An 8696-nucleotide genomic window follows, 5' to 3' on the forward strand; every position below is an offset into this window, starting at 1 on the left:
AATAAAATGATATAAAAAATAGTACTAATTGGTCCCTAACAACTCTCCCCAACTTGGCATTTTGTTTGTCCCTAAACAAAAGTTTCCACCCTTACAACCAAAGCAATGACACAGAAGATTTAAACAAAAGTTATCAAGGACATTCAAATGGTTCAAAAGCGTTTGGCATTTTCTCAATTCACCTATCTCAATTCTAGACAAAACATGAATAAGGGAAATGGTAAAGTGCAAAAATCATTCCAAGGAATTCAAAGCCATATATGTCAAAATTGAATCAACTTACACACACATCATAATAATGATGAATAACATGAAGGGTTACTTTCACTCATCCAAGCAATTAAATCAACAACAGTTCAAATCATGCGGTTATCACAATAAGTACCAAATCATGTGAAAAATGAGAATCAAGAGGTCTTTCCAAGGTTGTAATATGGCTTAGGTTACAAGAAAGGGTATGATTAAGAGAATTCAACAAGTTGCATATCCTAAGGGAGCATTCCCAAACATTCAACTCTACACAATTTCCCTTTCTTTGATCCCTATTTTTTTTTCTTTTTCTTATTACATCCACACAACCATGAGCATTTTCTTTGATTTTTTTTTCTTTGCTCTATGGCTTCAAGGGTGTTTTCTTTTCAAGTTTTCACCCTTTCATAAAAACTCACTTTTCCAAGTTTCTAATCAACTTTTCACTTTACTCTCCCCAACTTTAGATTCCAAAACCAAATTTATTCAATAATGCTCCCTACTTAGACATAAGCAAAAGGCAAAATTTTGCAAACAACTCGGTTTGAGGTTTCAACTGATACGAAAGAAATTAGGATTCATTTATTCCACAATTTTCAATTGATTTTACAATGATCAATCAAATGAATCCTAAAATAAGCTCAAAGGGGTTTAACTAAGGATTATTCCTCACAAGGTTAGTTGATTCAAATTTTTTTTGGTCAAGTGGTTTTTCTCACAAACAATGCCTCTATCATTTTCAAAATTTTCACACAAAATTAGATTAATGCATGATTTAGCATGATAAGAATGAGTTAAAATAATGCTCGGTTTCCCGCTTTTTAGTGTACAATGGAAAGTTTCCTCACAATTGGTTAAGTCCTATTTTGATTCAAAACGGACATATACTTCAATGAATTTATGAAATGGAATTTGCACACACCATCAAACTACTCATGTTAAGTCTAGAAAGCGATAAAGTGTACCTTGAAATGCCGACACTAATTCTTATCATCACCACTCGAAGTGTCCTATGCTTCTTTCTTTGCGATCATTTCTCGGTTGCTTAAAGCTTAACTTAAGAATAAGAACAATTAAACAAAAATGTTGGTAAACCACAATTTGATTAAAACACACTTAAATCTCAACTAGCATTCATGCAATTGTCAAAATACTAACAAAAATAAAGTTCCAAAATAAAGTTATGGTGAACTAGAGCCACCCAAAAGTACATCCAAATTCCCAAAAACAAAAACAGAAATAGTACAAAGAAACTCAGAAATACAACAACTTCCCACTTCTCCGAATTCTCAATCCTCCTCCTCTTCGTCACCACCTACATTTCCAAGAACATCCTCCATCTCCTCATTTGGGTAAGCACTGCCTCCTACACCCCCCATAAAATTTGGCCTGCCCTCAGGCCAATTTGCATAAGCTGCATAGTCCGCTTGCGAAGGAAAAGTGCGTGCCTCTGGTGCCAGAAACGTGTTCTGGAACTGCTGCTGCATGGCATCGAAAAGAAATGATTGAGACCTCCTGGAGGCCTCAAAGCTCTCGCAACAGTAGTTGGCAAACACCATCTGATCAAAACCTGGGGTAGTGTGCGGTTGAGGTTGAGGTTGAGGTCGAGGTCTGGCTCGGGCTCTGGATGAAGAAGTTCCAGGTGCATCAGTCTTATCATTTCGGTTTTGCAGAAACCTGTTCAGATATGAGTCATTGATCACACTGGTGATCGAGAAGTGGACTTCCTCATGGATGGGAACATTTGCCTGACGGCACAGTCCCATGATAAGTCCTGGATATGCGAGTACACCAGCTTTGCCACCGAAATTGGTTCCGCTTAAAACCATCTTTCTCAGTTCGCCTGCAATGAGGGCTGCGACATCCACAGACTTCCCGACCATGATGCATTACAATAGACACCCTACGTCCATTGGAATTGTGGTGGTGTGGCTTCTTGGTCGGATATTAGTCAACAGTAGCACCAGAAAAGCCCTAGCTCCCAAATTAAAATTTTCTCTTTTCCACAATTTCGGATGTCCTTGATCATTTAGTTTGTAGGATTTTCCGCTGAGGCATAGGGTAGTATTTACCGCCTCAAGATTCCACCTGTTAGCTGCCTCCATAGTACTGTACTCACAACACTCACCCTCTCCAAGAGTTAGGGGATTACCCAGATAAGAATTAATGTCATCCCTTCCAAAGGAAACGATCTTGCCCCTTACCCTGGATCGGTAGATGAAAGTCGTACCCTCCTCGCGATGCATAGCATTCGCATAAAATTCTCGAACAATATCGTAGTTGATTGCTGCTTCTGGTTCGCATAACTTCATCCACTTTCGTCGTTCAAAAGCCGCAACCACGCTATGATACACCCCGGTTGGAGCTAGCCGGATAAACCTCTCAGGAAAAATGGTTCTCTTAATGAGGCTCTCGAATCGTGCCTCGTGTTCATCACTTATGAACTTTCTGATTGAACGGGCTTGAGGAGGTGTCGTGGTTTTAGTTCTTTTGGACATCTGCAATCAACACCAGAACAACCACAGAACAAACATGAACAGGATTAGCAAACAATCAACATAAAAACATGGTGCTGGAATTCACAGTTCGCGGCGCGAAGGCCAGTTCGCGGCGCGAACTCTGCGAATCCAGGAAATCTCCCAGAGCTTCCTAGGGTTCCACAAGTGGGAAGCAATCTACTCCCAATCAATCAAAGTTCTCAACTCTACCCTAATCCTACTCTAAATCAAACATGCATAGTGATTTCAAGAGGTAATCTACAGAAAAATTTGATTTCTAACCAACCCTAATTGAAAAACCCAAAAGGGATTGGAAAAGAGAAATTGAAGAGTACATACCTTTTGAATCACTAAATCTTGCTAACAAATGAAGATTTGAACAATGGGAACTGAAGAATTTTAAGATTTGGTGGGATTTTGAGAGTGGGGTGAAAGCGCGGCAAAATTGGTATTTTGAAAAAGTGTTGTAATGAGAAAAGAAGGTGACCTAAACAGAATTTAAGTGACTCTGTCACGCAGTGTTCGCGGGGCGAACAGTGTTCGCGGCGCGACCTGAAACTCTTCCTTCAGTTCGCGGCGCGAACTGGGGGTCGCGACGCGAACAACGAAAAACAGAACATTTTAAAAAAATTTCATTCAGTTCGCGGCGCGAACTGGGGGTTGCGGCGCGAACAGCAAAAAACAGAACCCTACAATTCTAAAAATTTAACAGAGATAAAAATCACACAACAGAGAAAAATAAAATGCAAAGTTACAACGTTGGGTTGCCTCCCAACAAGCGCTTTGTTTAACGTCGTTAAGAGCTCGACGGTACCTCGATTAGCCTGGTCCAGATAAGGAAATGACACACACATTACGGTTTATGTCACCGCTATGATAGACTTTCAGTCTTTGACCATTGACAGTCCAACTCTCTTGTGACTTTGGATCCTCTATCACAATGGCTCCATAATTCCATACTTCCTTGACAACAAATGGTCCTGACCACTTCGACTTCAACTTACCAGGAAATAACTTCAACCTTGAGTTAAAAAGCAATACCATCTGTCCAACATGAAACTCCTTATGGCGGACCTTTCCATCATGGTATGCCTTTACCTTTTCCTTGTACAGCTTATTAGAATGGTATGCATCGTTCCTTAGTTCCTCCAATTCATGAAGTTGACCTTTCCTTCTTTCTCCAGCTAGAGTGGAGTCGAAATTCAAGAACTTAAGAGCCCATAATGCTCTATGCTCCATTTCCACTGGAAGATGACAAGTCTTCCCATACACCATTTGAAACGGAGTCAGCCCAATAGGTGCTTTGTAGGCAGTGCGATACGCCCACAAAGCTTCATCCAGTTTTAAGGACCAATCTTTTCTTGAATTCGAGACTGTTTTCTCAAGGATCCGTTTGACTTCCCGGTTTGAAACCTCAGTTTGACCGTTCGCTTGTGGGTGGTAGGGAGTGGTCACCTTGTGCTTTACACCATAATGTTGCAGAACTTTTTCTAAGGGTGTATTGCAAAAGTGTGAGCCTCCATCACTTACCAACACTCTAGGCACACCAAAACGTGAAAATATGTTCTTCTTTAAAAATTTAATCACAGTTTTGGCATCGGCCTTAGGTGAGGCAATTGCTTCCACCCACTTCGAAACATAATCAACAACTACTAGTATGTACTCATTTGAGAAAGAAGAGGGGAATGGGCCAACGAAATCAATACCCCAACAATCAAAAACTTCCACTTCTAGCATGTTGGTTAGAGGCATTTCATCCCGTTTTCCTATTCCTCCACTCCGTTGGCATGTATCACAACTCTTCGCATGTTCGTGCGCATCTTTGAATAAAGATGGCCAATAAAAACCCGATTGGAGTACTTTAGTGGCTGTTCTCAAACCACTATAGTGACCTCCATACGGAGAGTTGTGACAGTGCCAAAGAATGTCTTTTGACTCCTCAATTGTTACACACCTTCTCAACATATTGTCTGCTCCTACTTTAAACAGATAAGGATCATCCCAAACATAATATTTTGCGTCTGCCAAGAATTTCCTTCTTTGATTGCAAGTGAGGTCTTCCGGTGTTAAACCAGTTGCTTTGTAGTTAGCAAAATCAGTAAACCAAGGCCTCACTTGAATCGCATAAAGTTTTTCATCTGGAAATTCTTCTCTCACCTCCTCTTCTTTGTTTATAATGTCTACATTGACCAACCGAGACAAATGATCCGCCACCAAGTTTTCAGAACCTTTTTTATCCCGAATTTCTAGATCAAACTCTTGTAATAAAAGGATCCAACAAATAAGCCTTTGTTTTGAATCCAGCTTGGTAAGCAGATATTTTATCGCTGAGTGGTCAGTGTAGATTACAACTTTTGAACCAATCAAATAAGCTCTAAATTTTTCCAATGCATATACTATGGCTAGTAATTCCTTTTCAGTTGTTGCGTAATTAACTTGTGCTTCATTAAGCACCTTACTAGCATAGTGTATGGCATGGAAAACTTTATCGCTTCTTTGTCCTAAAACCGCACCAACTGCATAATCGCTAGCATCACACATGAGTTCGAAATCAATGTTCCAGTTTGGTGCTACGATTATTGGTGCGGTGACCAACTTTTCTTTCAAATCTAAGAAAGCTTTAAGACATGATTCATCAAAAAGAAAAGGCGTACCTTTGTTGAGCAAATTGCTCAATGGCTTTGCGATCTTTGAAAAATCTTGTATGAATCTCCGGTAGAAACCGACATGTCCTAGAAAGCTTCTTATCCCTTTAATGTTAGTTGGAGGTGGCAGTTTCTCAATAACCTCCACCTTGGCTTTGTCCACCTCTAGACCTTTAGAAGAAATCTTGTGACCAAGTACTATACCCTCGGTGACCATAAAATTGCATTTTTCCCAGTTGAGCACTAGGTTGGTCTCCACGTATCTCCCCAAAACTACATCAAGGTGTTTTAAGCACAATTCAAAAGATGATCCATAAACAGAAAAATCATCCATGAACACCTCAATGCATTCTTCTATTAAGTCCGCGAAGATAGCTTGCATACACCGTTGAAAAGTGGTTGGTGCATTACATAACCCAAAAGGCATTCTTCGGTAAGCAAAGATGCCAAAAGGACACGTAAAAGCTGTCTTCTCATGATCGGCCGGATTTACTGAAATTTGATTATACCCCGAATATCCGTCCAAGAAACAGTAGAAATTTTTGCCGGCTAACCTCTCCAACATTTGATCCATGAAGGGTAGTGGGAAATGATCTTTCCTTGTGGCTTGGTTCAACCTTCTATAGTCGATACACATCCTCCACCCTGTCACTGTTCTTGTCGGAATCAACTCATTTTTATCATTTTTGATCACCGTCATTCCGCCTTTCTTGGGGACCACTTGTACCGGACTCACCCATGCACTATCGGACATCCTCTTGTACCGGATATCCTATCGGATATCCAAAGGACCACTTGTACCGGCCTTTCTTGGGGACCACTTACGGACCACCTCTTTCATTGATGGATTCAGACGCCTCTGAGGTTGCGCAACTGGTTTGGAATTTTCCTCCATCATGATCTTATGCATGCAATAGGCCGGACTAATACCCTTCAAGTCGGATAACACCCACCCTATTGCACCTTTGTTCTTTTTCAATACTTGAATCAACTTGTCTTCCTCTTGTGTGGACAACATGTTGCTTATAATCACTGGTTTAGTACACTCGTCTCCAAGAAACACATACTTCAAGTGTGACGGAAGCATTTTCAACTCTAACTTTTGCTCTTCCGTCTTCTTCTTTGCATCCAAGTCTTCCGTTAATTCTTCTTGATAGGCCAGCTCACCACAAGATTCTAGCTCGTGCAACATTGCTTCGATCTCTCGTTCCTCATTGTCGGTTAACACGTTGTATGCTCCGATAAGGGATCTTTCTAGAGGATTAGAGATATGAATTTGGTTCGCGACCTCCACTACTTCCTCTTCAATTGCATCGATTCGGAAAGAATCATGCTTGTCGATTGGATGCTTCATAGCTTCAAAAATATTAAAGGTCACCTCTTCATCTTGCACTCTCACCTTCATTAGCCCATCATCTATGTCAATTATCATCCGAGCAGTTTTCATAAAAGGTCTTCCAAGAATTAGGGGTACATCACGGTCCTCATCCATCTCTACTATTACAAAATCCACCGGAAACAAATATTTGTCCACTTTCACAAGCATGTCTTGAGCGATTCCGTATGGTGAGGTGGTAGACTTGTCGGCTAGTTGTAGAGTCATTCTCGTCGATTTAATCTCAACATTCCCCAATCTTTTGACAATGGAGAGGGGGATTAAATTTATACTAGAGCCCAAGTCAATCAAACCATTTCCAACGTATGTGCTTCCAATGGTTACCGGTAGAACAACTCGGCCCGGATCAGACTCCTTCCTTGGGAGAGTCTTTTGGATGATGACGCTACACCGTGCATCAAGCAATATGGTCTCATCTTCCACGTGTCGCCTTTTCTTGGTAAGAATGTCCTTCATGAATTTAGAATACCGCGGCATTTGTTCTAATGCATCAGCAAATGGAATGTTGATTTGGAGTTGCTTGAAGATGTCCATGAACCGTTCATAATGCCTAGCATTGTCCTTCCTTGATGGAGCATGTGGATAGGGTAGATGTTGAGTTGGAATAACGCTCACCCCTTTCTCAGATTTCTTCTTCTTCTTTGATTCAGCATCCTTTTTCCCTTCCAAATCAATCTGCTGCTCAGTTGGCAAAACCTGCTTTTTTCGCGGCGCGAAGGTGGTTCGCGGCGCGAACTGAGCATTTCCAGTAGCATTTTCCCTTTCACCAACTATGTCTTTTTCTTCCAGCATCCCATCAGTGGTGTTCTCTTCTACAATCTCTTCACCTTTTTCACTTACCAACTCTTTACCACTCCTTGTGACAATTGCTTTGCAATGCTCCTTTGGATTCGGTTGAGTGTTAGCAGAGAAAGAAGGCCCTGCGTTTTGTTCCGACAGTTGCTTCGCAAGTTGGCCTACTTGATTTTCCAGATTTTTAATTGCTGCTTCGTTACTCTTCTGATTTGCCATGGAAGCTTGCATGAATTGTTGAAGAGTGTCTTCTAGCTTGGAATTTCCTCCTTGCGACTGCTGTCCTTGAGAGTTTGGATGTTGGTAAGGACTTTGCTGCTGAAAATTTTGATTGTTGAACCTTGACGGTTGATAGCCTTGATTGTTTCTTGGTTGGTAGCCTTGATTGTTAGGCTGTTGTCTTTGATAGCCCTGATTTTGATTGTTCACATAACTCACTTCTTCTTGGGGTGGAGGACAAAAACCAGTAGGGTGATCCCCTTGACATAATTCGCAACATGCTACTTGATGCTGAACTTGAAACCCTTGAATCTCTTTTATTTGCTGTGGAAGCTTGGCCATTTGTTGAGTGAGAAGCTCCACTTGTTGAGAGAGTAACTTGTTTTGAGCAAGGATGGCATCATTGGTATTTAACTCAAGAACTCCCGGCTTACGTTGTGAAGGGCTACGATCATGTTGACCTTGATGATCATTGAGGGCCATCCGTTCAATAATGACTTTAGCTTCTTCCACAATTTTTGACATAAGCGAGCCACCCGCGGTGGCATCCAGAAGTGTCTTGTGAGTTGATTGGAGTCCATTTAGAAAAATATGGATTTGAGTGAGCTCATCAAAACCATGTCCCTTGCATTTTCTCAACATTGATTTGAATCTTTCCCAAGCTTCATTTAGAGACTCGTTGCCTCCTTGAGTGAATACCGCAATAGCCGTTTTGGCTTCCATGAATCGGGATTGAGGGAAGTATCTTTCTAAGAACTTTTCTTCTAACAAATTCCAATCCGTCATCACTCTCGATGCTTGATCAAGGTACCACTCTTTTGCCTTTCCCACTAAGGAGTGTGGGAGCATCCTCTTGAATAGTGCCTCTTCACCCGTTTCATCTATTCCCGTAGAACC

This window comes from Lathyrus oleraceus, chromosome 5 (assembly GCF_024323335.1).
Source record: "Lathyrus oleraceus cultivar Zhongwan6 chromosome 5, CAAS_Psat_ZW6_1.0, whole genome shotgun sequence".
Classification (NCBI taxonomy): Eukaryota; Viridiplantae; Streptophyta; class Magnoliopsida; order Fabales; family Fabaceae; genus Lathyrus; species Lathyrus oleraceus.